The sequence below is a fragment of the Oenanthe melanoleuca genome, chromosome Z, assembly GCF_029582105.1.
Source record: "Oenanthe melanoleuca isolate GR-GAL-2019-014 chromosome Z, OMel1.0, whole genome shotgun sequence".
Taxonomy (NCBI): domain Eukaryota; kingdom Metazoa; phylum Chordata; class Aves; order Passeriformes; family Muscicapidae; genus Oenanthe; species Oenanthe melanoleuca.
Genome location: NC_079362.1, coordinates 18903281 through 18917596, shown reverse-complemented (window position 1 = coordinate 18917596; position 14316 = coordinate 18903281). Strand labels below are relative to the sequence as shown.

The following is a 14316-nucleotide window of genomic DNA, read 5'->3' as shown; positions in this document are numbered from 1 at the left end:
TGTTATGTTCGATTTCTAAAATTGTTTTCATTACTTTTGTTGGCAGTACAACCTGACCTTCAGCAGTGACATACCATCCTTTTTCGTTCTTCTGGGCCTGAACAAATTGAGCAAGCTTCTCATCTTCTTGTGTATACCATGGTTTCTGCTCAAGAAAAGAAGTGGCAGGGTTAATTCGCACTGGCAATAAAGCTAATTGTGTCCATACCTCTCGAGCAACCTGTTTGGCAACTCTGTCAGCCAGCTTGTTTCCTTGGAACGCTTTTCCCTCTTCATTTTGATGTCCTTTTACATGCATCACTGCTACTGCCTGAGGTTTATGCACTGCTTCCAATAGTGCTAATATTTGTTCTTTGTGCTTAATTTCTGATCCTTGAGAATTCAACAGTCCTCTTTCTTTCCACAGTGCTCCATGTACATGTATTACTCCAAAGGCATATTTTGAATCAGTCCAAATGTTTACTCTTTTCCCCTCACTCAGTTCTAAGGCTCTTACCAGAGCTTGTATCTCGGCTTTCTGGGCTGAAGTTCCCGGGGTTAAAGCTTGAGCTTCTATTATTTGTGTCAAAGTCACTACTGCGTATCCCGCATACCTGGTTCCGTTTTCCACAAAGCTGGATCCATCTGTAAACAGTTCCCATTCCGGATTTTCCAAAGGCTCATCTTTCAGGTCTTTCCGGCTGGCATACACCTGTTCAATGATTTCTACACAATCATGTGTCAATTCGCCTCCTTCTTCCTGGCTGCTGCTCCTAAGAAATTCTGCTGGATTGAGATGATTGGTTATTTTTAATTCAATGTCATCCTGTTCTCGGAGGAGTGCCTGATATTGTAACATGCGACTCGACGAGAGCCAATGCCCCCCTTTTTGTTCCAAAACTGCAATGACCATATGGGGAACAAATACTTCCATCCTTTTTCCCAAAGTCAATTTTCTGGCTTCTCGAATTAGAAGCACTGTTGCTGCCACAGCCCTAAGACAACTGGGCCATCCGGCACTTACAGAGTCTAGCTGCTTTGAGAAGTACCCCACCGGGCGCTTCCATGAACCCAATTTTTGGGTGAGAACCCCTATTGCCAGTCTCTGTCTCTCATTTACGTATAGTTGAAAAGGTTTTGTGAGATCTGGCAATCCTAGTGCTGGGGCTTCCTTTAAAGCTTGTTTCAAACTCTGAAATGCCTTTTCTTGCATTTGTCCCCACTGAAACACAGGGCCTTTGGCTGCTTCATACAGAGGTTTTGCTTTCAGTCCAAATTCTGGAATCCACAAGCGGCACCACCCTATCATGCCCAAAAAGGATCTTAACTCTTGCGGATTTCGTGGTGTGGGTATGGTGCAAATTGCTTGTACTCGATTGATTCCTAACTTTCGCACCCCTTGTGAAATTTCGCAGCCTAGGTAAATCACTTGGGTTCTTACCAGCTGAGCTTTTTCTTTCGATACTCGGTATCCAGCTTGTCCCAGCATATTAAGTAATTCAATGGTGAGTCTAAGGCAAACATCCTTTTCTGCGGAGGCTATAAAGATATCACCAACATATTGTAGGAGAACATATAAACAAGGTGATTCTTTTACCTGAGTCATCTTCCATTCTTCTAACTCTCGAGCCAATTGATTTCCAAAAATAGTTGGTGAGTTTTTGAATCCTTGTGGTAGACGCGTCCAGGTGAGCTGCTTCTTGCGTCCCGTGTCTGGGTTCTCCCACTCAAAGGCAAAGTATTTCCTACTTTCAAGTGCCAAGGGGATACAGAAAAATGCATCTTTCAAATCAATCACTGTGAACCACTTAAATTTTTCCGACACAGCTGTCAACAATGTATACGGATTAGCTACTACTGGGTGTATATCTTTAGTGATATTATTAATTGCTCTTAAATCTTGAACTAATCTATACTTACCATTTGGCTTTCTAACTGGGAATATCGGAGTATTGAATTCTGACTCACATTCCTGTAAAATTCCTAAGCTAAGAAATTGTTCAATCATGGGTGCTATTCCTATTCGTGCTTCCAATTTCAAAGGATATTGTTTTACCCTTACTGGGGAGGCTCCTTCTTTTAGTTCTATTACAACCGGTTGTGCCGCTTTTGATTTTCCAGGTACTCCTGTTTCCCATACCCATGGTACTACAGCTTGCTCTATTTCTTGTGGTATTTCTACTGCTTCTACTTCTTTCACTACAAACAGCTTAGCAATATTCTCCTCGGGAAATTCTAATCTTACTCTACCTTTTTCAAATATTATCTTTGCTTCTAACATTGACAATAAATCCCTCCCACATAGTGATTCTGGGCTATTTGGCATATATAAAAATCGATGGTCAAATTCCTTCCCCCCAAATTTTATATCTAATGGCCGCAAAAATGTTCGTTCCTCAACTTGTCCCGTAACTCCCACTACTTGAATAGTAGAATCACTTAAAGGTCCTATCTTAGTGTTGACAGCTGAGAATGATGCCCCTGTATCTACTCTAAATTCTAACGGTTCCCCATCTACTTCCATTATTACCTTTAAATCCTGGTCTAGTCAGCTCTGGTTCTGGTAATTCCCCATCATAAAGGCCTGGGCGACACCTTGTGAATTTCCCGGGAAAGCACCTGTATTTCCATCCCCACTGGCTACAATTCCTCCCCCAAAACCCATTTTTCATTACTTTGCAAGAAATGTATCAAAGGTGTAATAATGTCAGGATTCAGTGTACCGTTCCTAGGCCATTGCATACCATCGGGTTCATATAAAGGCCAACATGATTACAAAAATCAATCAATTTCTTTTTACTTAGTTCTTGACCAAAATTCCCCGCATTCCAATGTTGTAATAAGCAGCTTAAAGGTAAATCGTCCGGGATTTCCATCCCGGAACTTGCTAGAGTTTTAAACGTTTTCAAAGGCATCATTACACTTTTTTCTTTTTCTTTTTTTTCTTTTTCTTTTTCTTTTTCGTTTTTTTTTTTGTTTTGTTTTGTTTTTTTTTTTTTTTTGTTTTTTTTTTTTTTTTTTTTTTTTTTACAATACACACCACACACAACACTCACACCCTTTCCACAAATCTTGCCTTTCTCGTCGCCGCGAGTGGCAAGTGCTGAACCTGCGCAGTCACTGCTGCGTCTGACGGTCAGCGCCTAGGCTTTTCCACAACCTTAAAGACGTCTGTGACCACTGTGCGGAAACGCCGTTCCGACTTAATAGGCAGGCCCCCCCGCTTTCCCTCGATAAAAGGAATAAAGCACCTTTCGGGCTTACCTCCTGGTCGTCCGTCAGGCGCGGGGTCGGGCACGGGTTGATGTCCTCCCCAGAAATCACCTGGTGCCGGCGTGGAGTGGATCAGCCCACGAACCGCCCCTGCCGCCTCCGGAGTCCCATCTGGGTCGCCAGAAAACTGTTGCCCGATGCCCCAAAAAGAACACAAACTAACAGAGTTAGTTTATGCGGTGCTTTATTCAGGGCCCGGGGAACCTGCGGACTAGCGTCCAAAGTCAGGATCCCACAGTTCCCTTTTTCCATCAGGTTTTTATACCTTTTTACAAAATGGTCTACTTGCCAAAGTACACATTCTTCAAGACAATACAGATACATAAATCTTGTAGATATTATTCCTAAAAGTTATAAATTCTGTATGCTTGTCTACTCAGAACTATAGGCTACCCCCCTTAATCCCCCTTGCATGTTTTCTCATCACCAGAACCCTTTATTTATTATTATACTTTAGCCTTATCTTGTAAGTTTCTAAATGTTCTATATGCCCTACTGATTCCTTATTGTTTTCTCAGTTCTACATGTCCTATACGCCCTACTAATTTCTTTAACTATTGTTTCACAATGTTGGTTTCCAGGGCCTGTCCGAAAACTGCAGTTTTCTAAGCCTTAGCATGACTACTACTATATCTACATTAGTCCTTTTTCTCATTATTTCGGTATCACCTGGATAATGTGAAATATTGCTCTTTTTTTCCTGATGATTCTTTCCTGAATATTTCACATGGTCAAAGATACATGGAAAAAAGGAAGTTGGCCTTGCTGTTAATGTAATTATATGAGAAGAAAGGTAATCAGCTGTTTACGTGCACTCTGATAATGAACTACAAGCTGTGAGAAATCTGCTTGCATAATAATAGGAAAGATGCACAATAAACACTGAGTGTGATCAGTTACCCGAGTACATTTGTATCCAATTTAGCATCAAAGAGTGACACGATCCGAATATTTGGTCTGTCTGGAGCCTGGAACAGAAGTATGAATGAAAGAACCTCAAGTGCATTCTGGCAAATGCTACACTTAATGCATTTGGTTTATAATATAAAGCCTTGGAGGTAATTAGCAAATGAAATCCTGATAGCAATATGTGCATGACTGCCATTATTGTTAATGTTGAACATGTGCTTAACACCCTGAGCTCTCTACCAAAACTTTATTGAAGTAGTTGCAAAAAGATGTCCAAAATGCTGCAGAGCCTAGAGTAAAATGACTGCTAATGTCAACTAATGTGTGCAATAAAGAGAGCATACTGCTTAGGTGATGTTTTTTCTGATTCTCATCTTTGAAGAATAATTACTAGTCTTGAAGACTCAGTCAGCAGGCACTGCACTACACAGAGCACAACCTGCTCGGTGATATAACTGAATAAAATACCTTCTTATGAGTCAGATTCCTCTAGCCATAAAGCTGGTGAGAGAACAGGCTTCAGTCATTGCTCAGAGCAGTCTCTCTACACGCAATCAAAGTCTAAAATTCATCATCCTTTGATTGCTGCTCAGTGGACAAATCTTTTAAAAATCTAGGAATACTGTTGAAGAAGGGCAAAACTAAGAAATGACAGAGCTGGGAGTAAAAAATTTGACATCTCAGGGAAAGGTCAAGAAAGTTTTGCACTTATACATAACCATAGGATGAGACATATTACATACCTGTGTTAATTTGCCTGGCTTTAAAAGGATGTGGGTTTGTTTTTTTTCTGATGCCACCTCTTGTTGAAAAATAAATTGTGATTGTCACTGCTTGGACAGTGGCAATTAATCAGTAATTATTCTGCTGCCTTAGGAGTGTCCAAGCTGCTTCCCTGTCCTGCCAGGGGCTCACTGCATCAGCCCTCATCCTCACAGTCCAAACTCCGATGAGCGGCTCTCTGAACCTCGACGTGGTAACCATGGTGAGCAGGCACCTGAGGCAAGTTGCAACCACTATTCTGTATCCTTGAAAACAAAACCCTAGAGAAACTATTTATTAGGTTTTACTGAAAATACCAAGCAGCAGAAAGAAGTAGGGATAAGGGAAGAATTATAACCAGAATGGCTTTCATAATGGAGCATTCGATATTTGGGAGCATGGGTAAAAAAAGCCCTGGTGGCTGTTTCTATTTACTTTCCCAGAACTTACTATTTCAGAGTTATTCCTTGTGATCAATACCAGCTGCAAGACCCACAGAGTAAATCCGATGACAGGTGCTCAAAGTCTTGTTAAATGGTTGGGTGGTGTTTTTTTCTGGCTGTTCCTCAGCACGCAAGCCAGGTTCTGCAGGAGCTGCAGCAGGGAGAAGAATGATAAATGCAGAGCAAGGCTTTGCACATTGCTGAATGGGAGAAGGACCAAGGGAAGGCACAAACTGGAATTTGGTAGTGCATGGGTGTAATGGTTATATGCCACAAAGATGTAATTAAATGAAGGACTGTTTAGCGAAGGAATAAAGATATGGAATGTATCTCCACAGAGCAAACAGGCAAGGAATTTGCATAAAGTTCACATTCCTGTGAAAATCTTCTTGCTACCTGTGCAGCAATGTACACTAGAGTGAAACAACAGAGAGCAGAATAGTTTGTGAATGCTCTCAGGTCTCACCTGAGACCTGTTTTCAAATGTTTTCGAAAATAGATGCTCTCATGGAATAGGCTGCATGTCCACCCCATGTGAGGCTACCTGAAAGTTGCCTGAAGTACATAACATGACTCGTCAAGAACTTTCCAGGTTATAAAGCTGAAGTTCGCTCCAAATGAAAACACTCTAACACAGTTATGGAATCAGCAGTTTCTTTATGCACAACAGGAAGAAGTAGTTCTAAGCAAGACAAAGATCTAGAAGATCCTTAACAACTGTTCCTTGTCACTAAAGGTGGCATGCATATAGAAATTTAAATACTGCTGGAAAAGACTCATCTGAAGCACCCCCCCCACACACACAATGCACACAGATTGAGCTCACAAAGGAAAAATTTACTGAGAGCACAAAGGGACTCTAACTCACATGAGATCAGCACGTTTCTTTTAATTGGGGGATGAATATTTTAATAATGAAGATTCACCCTAAACTTATTCAACACTTCTGTGCTTGTACCTTATTATTCATGGCTTATTAAACTGGTTAAAGTGGTCAACAGGCACTGCAAATGCCTTTACTTTAATGTTGCATGTTACATTAGAAATGGCTGAATAAACTTATCTAAGACATTTAGCTGTGTGAAGTGCAACCCCTAAAATTCATGTAAATGGGTTTTTAATAATGGTTGATATGTTATGACTGTGATGTACCATAAATGTTATGCATACTACTTTTGAGGTATTTACACATTGCTATATTCCATCTACGGTACTAATGTGTTTATTAAATTATATAAACAAACATTAAAATAAATGTAACAGTCAAGTGTAAAGTTCCCCCTCAGATCTGCACAGCAGAAACCAGTATGGATATTCCAGTCCTGTTAAGTTTGCAGGGCTCTCACTGAAAGCAGAAAAATCAAAACTACAGGTCAAACAAGCAGTTGAGGTGTTGGGATGTTTATCTGGTTTCTGTTGATGTGGAAATCCAGAATGGCAGATTTGCTTGTTCTCATATGTCTCAATGAAATCAGATAAGATAGAACTTGAATTTTTAAGGCCAGTTTTTGATGGATGCAAAATTCCTTGTGCTGGGGCAGGCATTTCAGTAGATCTAGGCTTGTTTATAAATAATATGGGAGCCATATCAATAGTGAAAATTCTATGTTTAAGCTTAAGTTGTCTAACAGTTCCCATAATCAACATACAATTTTCAGTTGTTTGTAACTCCCCACACTTATGTTTGCTTCTGGCCACATAATTTAAGCCACATTACTTTGATTAATCTCCTGCTATGAGAGCTTGTTTTTTTGTCAGCAGATCCTCTTGTACCAGAGGTGCTTTTTGTTGACTTTGCAATCACAAATTCCCTAAAGGTGAAATCTTAGCACACTTCTTCATGTGTCCCCCAGCTTTGCAGAGAAATCTTACAGAGCTTTGCATGAAGAATGCATGCTCCATACTTCCACTGCTCCTGCTCAGGGGTGACAGTCTCTTCATATTTCTAGTGGAAGGTGTCCATGGCCTTGGCAGGGGTTTGGAACCAGATGATCTTTAAGGTCCCTTCCAACACAAACCATTCTGTGATTTTCTTTGGACCTCCAGCTGCTGGAGCACTCAAAACCCTTTGCATTTGGGGGATGCTGTCACAGCCAAGGTGGCCTAACAGTGAGTTTGGGTGTGCCTAAAAGCAAATGAAGCAGCAGCAGCTGCAGCAGCAACAGTGGCGGAGTGGCTGAGACTCATAGACACAACCATGCCAGTGGAGGGAGCGCTGTCAGGCAGTGCCTGCACGCTGGGTGAGGTTCTGGGGACTCTGGTCACCCCACAAGTAAGGAATGGCAGCGCCTGCCTGAGACACACTCTGAGCAAGTGAGACCAGAGGAGAGTCCTGGAAGGTGCCCATGAGAGACTCCTGGGGGAACAGGGCTCTGCTCTCTGGCTGGCAACAGCCTGGTTTGGCTGCTGAGACCGCAGGCGGGACTTGAGGCGGGAGTGAAGAGGCAGCGGGCAGCTCGTGTTTGTAGGGGGCTCGAGGCCGTGTGCCCGGAGCGACACGTGGAAACACACTATGGGGAAGGAGGATGAGCTCCAGCTGGAGTGCCTGTGCTGCAAGGACCAGAAGTAATTCAGCCTTGCCAGGGTTTTCCAAGTGTGTGTTGATGTTCCCCAGGAAACGTAAACATTTGGGGAAATGCCTCTGGAGGAGAGGTTTGCTTCTCCAGCACCGTGCTTCCCCAGGAGCCCCAGTGATGTAGGTGCGGCTGTCTCCCTTTGGCTCCCTGCACTCCTTTCAGGGCCTCCTTGAGGCTCCATGCCCTTAGCAGAGGTGCGTGGGAAGAGAGAAGGCTGTGAAGAGCAGCTTTGGCATCTGCCTGTGCCTGCGGAGACCAACCCAAGCACCTGCAGCAGGGTGTGTTCCCCCCATTGAGCACAGGTGTGAGCCGGACCATCTCTGCCCAGCTGAGAGCTGCAAAGTTCTCTCGGAGAACTGTGAATTCAAAGGTCTTTATTGCACACACTAATGCCATCTCACCTATCTGGTGTGTTTTTAACCCTTGGCAAGATGTGTTTGCCTCTTGCTGCCTGGAAGCTGCTCTGCTCCAGGGCCAGCAGCAAGCAGGCTGCAAGGGCCAGGCACCGTGGAGAGTGTTTCCCTGAGCAATTGGCAGGTCTGGGTGTGTCCCGGGCTGTCTTAGACACCGGGGCACTTTGGGTGAGCTGAGGGCGGCCCCAGGGCCTGTGGCTGCATGTCCAAGCAGCCCGTTGAGACACGGTGGAGCATGGTGACCGTGGAACCGAGTAGAACGGTGTGGAACAGGGTGACCAAGCAGCCCGTTGAGACACGGTGGAGCATGGTGACCGTGGAACCGAGTGGAACCATGTGGAACTGGGTGTCCAAGCAGCCGTTTGTGATACACGGTTACATAGGTGCTGGCAGCGAGGCGGCCACGCCAGAGTGCTCAGTGCTCGCGACGGGACAGGACGCAGAGAGCGGACTTGTGAGGGGACCCCACAGAGCCAGCTCCTTCATGCCTGACCCGGGGCTTTTCCCAAGCGCTACTCCTGCGGCTGGCCTCGCGGCCAGACTGTGACACTGCTGACTCGGACCTTTCTGAGGGACCTGTCTCGAAGGTGCCCTCGAGGTCAGACAACGCGATGGCAGGCAGAGTGTTCAGCCTGTTCAAGACCCTTCGGGGAAAAAAGAAGAAAGGCCCTGCAGCTGCCCCAGCACAGCAGCCTCAAGAGCCGGAGCAGTTGCAGCCACTGCAGGATGGTGAGTGGCAGAGCTGGGCCATAGGGCTGGTGCTCGGAGACACCTAGCCCCAATCTCATCCCATCCCATCCCATCCCATCCCATCCCATCCCATCCCATCCCATCCCATCCCATCCCATCCCATCCCATCCCATCCCATCCTCTCTGAACATACCCACACACAGGGGTTGGTGCCGCTGTGTACAGATCATTCTAATACTTTATCACCCATTCTGTAAAAAATGTTTTCCTAATATCTAATCTATATTTCCCATGGTGCAGCTTAAGACTCTGTGCTCTCATTCTGTCAGATGCTGCCTGGTAAAAGAGACCAACCCCCACCTGACTACAGCTACCTTTCAGAAATTGAAGAGAGTGATAAGGTCACCCCTGAGTCTACTTTTGTCCAGGATGAACAATTCAAGCTCCCTCAGCCACTCTTCACAGGACTTGTGTTCCAAACTCCTCACCAGCCTTGTTGCCCTTCTCTTGACTCGCTCCAGCGCCTCCATGTCCTTACTAAATTGGGAGCCCAGAACTGGACACAGCATTCGATGTGCTGCCCAACCAGTGCTGAGCACAGGGGAAGAATCACTGCCCTGCTCCTGCTGGCCACACCATTCTTGATCCAGGCCAGTCGCCAGTGGCCTTCATTGGCCACCTTGGCCACTGCTGGCTCATGTCCAGCCTGCTGTCCATCTGTGCCCCAGGTCCCTTTCTGCCTGACCACTGTCCAGCCACTCTGTTCTCAGCCTGTAGCACTGCAGGGGTTGTTGTGGCCAAAGTGCAGGACCCAGCACTTGGTCTTGTTAAACCTCACCTTGCTGGATTTGTGCCCTGTATCCAGCCTGTGCAGGTCCCTCTGCAGAGCCCTCCTCCCCTCCAGCAGATCCACACTCACACCCAGCTTGGTGCCATCTGCATATTTGCTGATGGTGCACTCAATGGCCTCATCCAGATCATCAATGCAGATATTGAATTCCACACTGGCTGGCTCTGGTCCCTCAGCCATCCTGTAGGTGCCCTGTGATGGCACTCAAGGTGATCTGCTCCATCACCTTTCCAGGCACCGAGATCAGGCTGACAGGCCTGGAGTTCCCCAGATCCTCCTTCCAGCCCTTCTTGGGGATGGGCTCACATTGGCACGTCCAGTCCTCTGGGACCACCCTGGTGAGCCAGGACTGATGATTAATGATGGAGAGCAGCTTGGGGAGCTCATCCGCCAGATCCCTCATCCCTCTAGGATGGATCCCATCTGATGCCAGAGACACCTGTGAGCATGTGCTGAGTGGCTCAGCAGGTCCCCAGCTGCTTCCTCCTGGATTTCAGGGTTCTGTTCTGCTCCCTGTCCCCATCTACCAGCTCAGGAGAACACTTGTCCTGAGGACAACCTATCATGATTTTGACAAGATGGGGTTAAGTACCTCAACCTATTCCTTTATTTTGCTGGCCATATCCCCCCTAATAAACAATGGACATTTTCCTTGTCCCTCCTTTTGCCATTTGTGTATTGATAAAATTGTATTTGTTATCCTTCCCAGAAGTGAGCAGGTGATGTCCTAATGGAGCTTCTACCTCCCTAATTTTCTTTCTTCATGACCTAACAATGTCTTTAAACACTTCCTGAGTTACCTGCCCCTCTGTCCAAAGGTGATGCAACTTCTTTTTTCCCCCGAATTCTGGGGAAGTGCTCCATTCCCAGTAAGGCCAGCTGTTTTCCTCACTAGCTCATAATTTGGCACAGAGGGAGAGGTTGTTACTGTGCCTTCACAACTTTTTTCTTGAAGTCTGTCCCTCCCATAAAAAAATCAGTGTTTGATTCAGTACTCACAAAATTTGCATCCTGAATAGGTCAAAAATTTCTCTAAGTCCAGTGTAGAAGTTTTGTTGATAGCCCTCCTTCTTTCACAGAATACTTAAAAAAACATAATTTCATGGTCACTGTACCCCAAAAAGCCTCTGACCAACACATCTCCCACCAGCCGCTCTCTGTTTGTGAACAGCAGGAGACAGAGCTTTCCTTGGGAGTGGAAAGAGAAGGAAACCTCCCCAAGGTGCAGCCTGGAAGGTTCAGCCTGGAGGTGAGGAAACAGCAAAGTCCCTGCCAGGGCAGAATGCTGGTGGCCGAGGTGTCCCAGCGTAAGGCTGGGCCATGCCATGGCTCTGTGTGCCAGGAGCCGGCAGCGCTGGGTGCAGGGAGCCCAGGGAGGGCACAGCAATGCTGGGCTGAGAAATGCTGGGGGACAGCGAGATGGGCGTGTGCAGCCGGCCAGGGCAGAGGAGCAGCACGCACAGGGGCACAGGCTGCAGGAGAGATGGCCAAGGGCTGGGCAGGGCTGGCAGGGCCAGAGGCACCCAGGCCTTTGCGCCCTGGGCTGGGCAGCGCCTCTGCAGCCCCACAGAAGGAACTTTCCTTGCAGGGGCTGCACTTTGCTGCTGCCCCGGCCCTCCCTGAGCAGGCTGGCAGGGCTTGCAGGGTGATGCCATTTGTCCTTGCTGCCCCTCCCATCCCAGTGCCCCAGGAACAGCCCCGCACCACCCGTGAGGGACAGGCCCTGCTGGGCCAGGCCTGGGCTCAGCCCTTGGCCTTTCTGCTGCCTCCAACCAGCCCAGGCCTTGCTCAGCATTGCAGTTCCTGCTCACAGCCTTTGGCTCCTGCAATCCTGCCCTCAAGGATCTGCTCTCTCCAGTCCCTGGGGAGCCTTTGGCAGTCCCTGCCCTCAGCGGGGCCACTGATGCTCCAAAGGACTTGGAGTTTTGATTCTGACTCCTTGAGCAGCTTCTTCAACCTTCTCTCAGTGCCTCAGGGTCCTGGACTCAGCCCCAAATCCACCCTGGGGATCACTAAAATACTGAACGCCCTCAGGAGCTCTTTGTCTTCCTTCAATTGTCATTGAGTCTTCAGGGCTTGTGCAGCTGCTTGGAGTCAGTTAGAAGTTCTGTAAAGGAGGAAGATTTCAAAGTGCACCTCATGACTTTATTTTACTCAAGGGAATGTTTTTCTACTTTTTATTTCAGAGAGGAACAGATAGAAGCATTGCACAGGTGATCCTGATGCTGAATGCCTTCTTAGGAGCTCTGGGCACAAAGAAGTATGAGCCCCTTGCAGACTGACCCTGTTTGGACAACCTGCTCCTCACCCCCAACCTCACCAACTCATGATATCTCCCACCTGGGACTGACAACCAAAAATATAAAAAAAACTCATAAATTTCTCTTTATAAAAAAAGATATTACTGAATAATAAAATTATCTTTTTTCTGAGATATAAAATTACTTTTGTTTACATTTTAACCTGATTTTTATAATTATATGAATAATCTTTATATTATTAGCAACCAAATAAATTATTGTTTCTAAGTTTCTAAGTAAGACAAATCCCATAATTAAAAATTAAGCTCTATTGATTATTTATTTCTCCCTCTGTAAGATAATTCCTAATATTTGTAATCATTGTATCATCTTTATTATCAACTTTTTCTCAGATAGGGCCAAGGTGGGCACTTAAGGGTCCAGGGAGACATTTCTGGTGCACATTCGGGGCAGTTTTTGGTCTGGGGAAAAGGTTTAGAAGGTAGTCTGGGCTTCAGAGTGGCACTTGGAGTTGCAGGGGTGCGCTTGGAGGTCAGGGAGGGGAATCTGGGGCCCATTGGGGTCCGGATGGGAACTTGAGGGGCTCTACGGGGCTCTCTGGGGCGCGGAGCATGATGGGAGTTGTAGGCGCAGGTATAATACGGTTTAAAGGGGCTGCGGAGCATCATGGGAGCTCCAGGCGCAGCTGCAGTGTCTCTCTGTGGGGCACGGGGCATGATGGGAGATGAAGTCTCAGCTGGAATGGCGTTTCACTAGAACCGCGGAGCATGACGGGTACTGAAGTCCCGGAAGTGCCTGTTGCAGAGAGTTTGGGGTCCGGGAGGGCGCTGCGGGGACACTTTTGCCTCTGAACGGAGATTTCAGTTCCTCAGGGGGGATCGTATACGGTTCCAGAGAGCTTGGAGGGATCTTGGGGAGCTCTAACCGGGCTCTTTAGGGCACGGGGTACGGCAGGGGCTCGCAGGGGATGGCACGAGATGAATTCCCAGAAGTGCCTCTTAGGGGCATCTCTGGGCTTGGGAGCATTCAGGGGATCCTTGGACTCTTGGGGGTGTCCTGAATGGGCGCTGAGAGGGCACGTAGGGATCCTGGAGTGTCTGGGAAGCACTTAGGGTACACATGGGGGCATACCGGGGGTTCTGTGGAGCGCGGGGCATGACGGGTATTGTAGTCCCGTCTCCCATGGGGCTCAATCGGGCCGCGGGGCATGACGGGAGTTAGAGGCAGAAAGGAAAGATGGCGCCGGCTCCAGGCACCATCCCCGAAGCACCGATCGCCGGCGCTGAACCTCCTTGGTGGCACCTTGGACTGACACGCATTTGAGAAGTGTGTCTTTTTTCAGTGGGGAAAATTAGAAGTTTTAGATTGTTTTAAGAAAAAAAAGGGAAAACTTTTCTTTCCCTGAGTGCAACTAGCTCTCCAAGCAAAGCATGTCCAAGGTGAGTGAGGACAGACAGGATGGGGTTGGGGAATGTGGAGCAAGGTTGTCCACACTGGGTCAGACCTCAAGGCACAGCTTCTCTGAGCAGGCCAGATCTCCTGAGGAGAGACCGTGGATCAACATCAATCATAGAATGCTGCAATCACCTCTGCTTTAAAGAGAACAGTAATAAAATCCATCCTTTAAAATAGGAATGGATATTTTTAAGAAGCACTTCGAAATATTTTTCCATAAAGCTTATAGGAAACATTCCTAATGAACTTCACCAGACCAGAGGGAAATTAAGGCAGAGCTATGGTTTGTTAAGAAACCTCTCAAGAACTCCAAGTGAGAATCAAACTCCAAAGTTTCTTGAAGTTTTAATGGGTCCCAGGGAGGAACATGAGTGAGAAAGTGTCTCCAAGCCTCAATCTGAGCAGAGAATTGGAGGCAGAGATGACAGGTGGGGACAAAGAGAAGCCAAGTCTTGGTGCCCTGGGGCACAGCAGGGTCTGTGTCACCAAGGGCTGTGAGGAGACACCTTGTCCTGAGGCACTGGGGCCTCCTGCACAGCCCCAGCAAGGCTGGGCACTGTCACCCCTTGTCCTGCCCTCAGCATCTCCCCCACATCCCAGTGGCCTCAGGGATCTGCTGGGACCAGTCCCTGGGGAGCCTTGGTCAGGAATGGCCCTGGGGGCTCCTTAATGCTCCCAGTGGCTGCAGATTTTTCTGAGGACTTT

The 14316-nt window shown here is 46.9% G+C and overlaps 1 protein-coding gene across 1 annotated transcript in view; it reads right to left on the bottom strand.

The window, feature by feature from the left end:
* Positions 1-14316, bottom strand: part of LOC130265428 (histone-lysine N-methyltransferase EHMT2-like) — a 432673-nt gene that overhangs the window by 264629 nt on the left and 153728 nt on the right.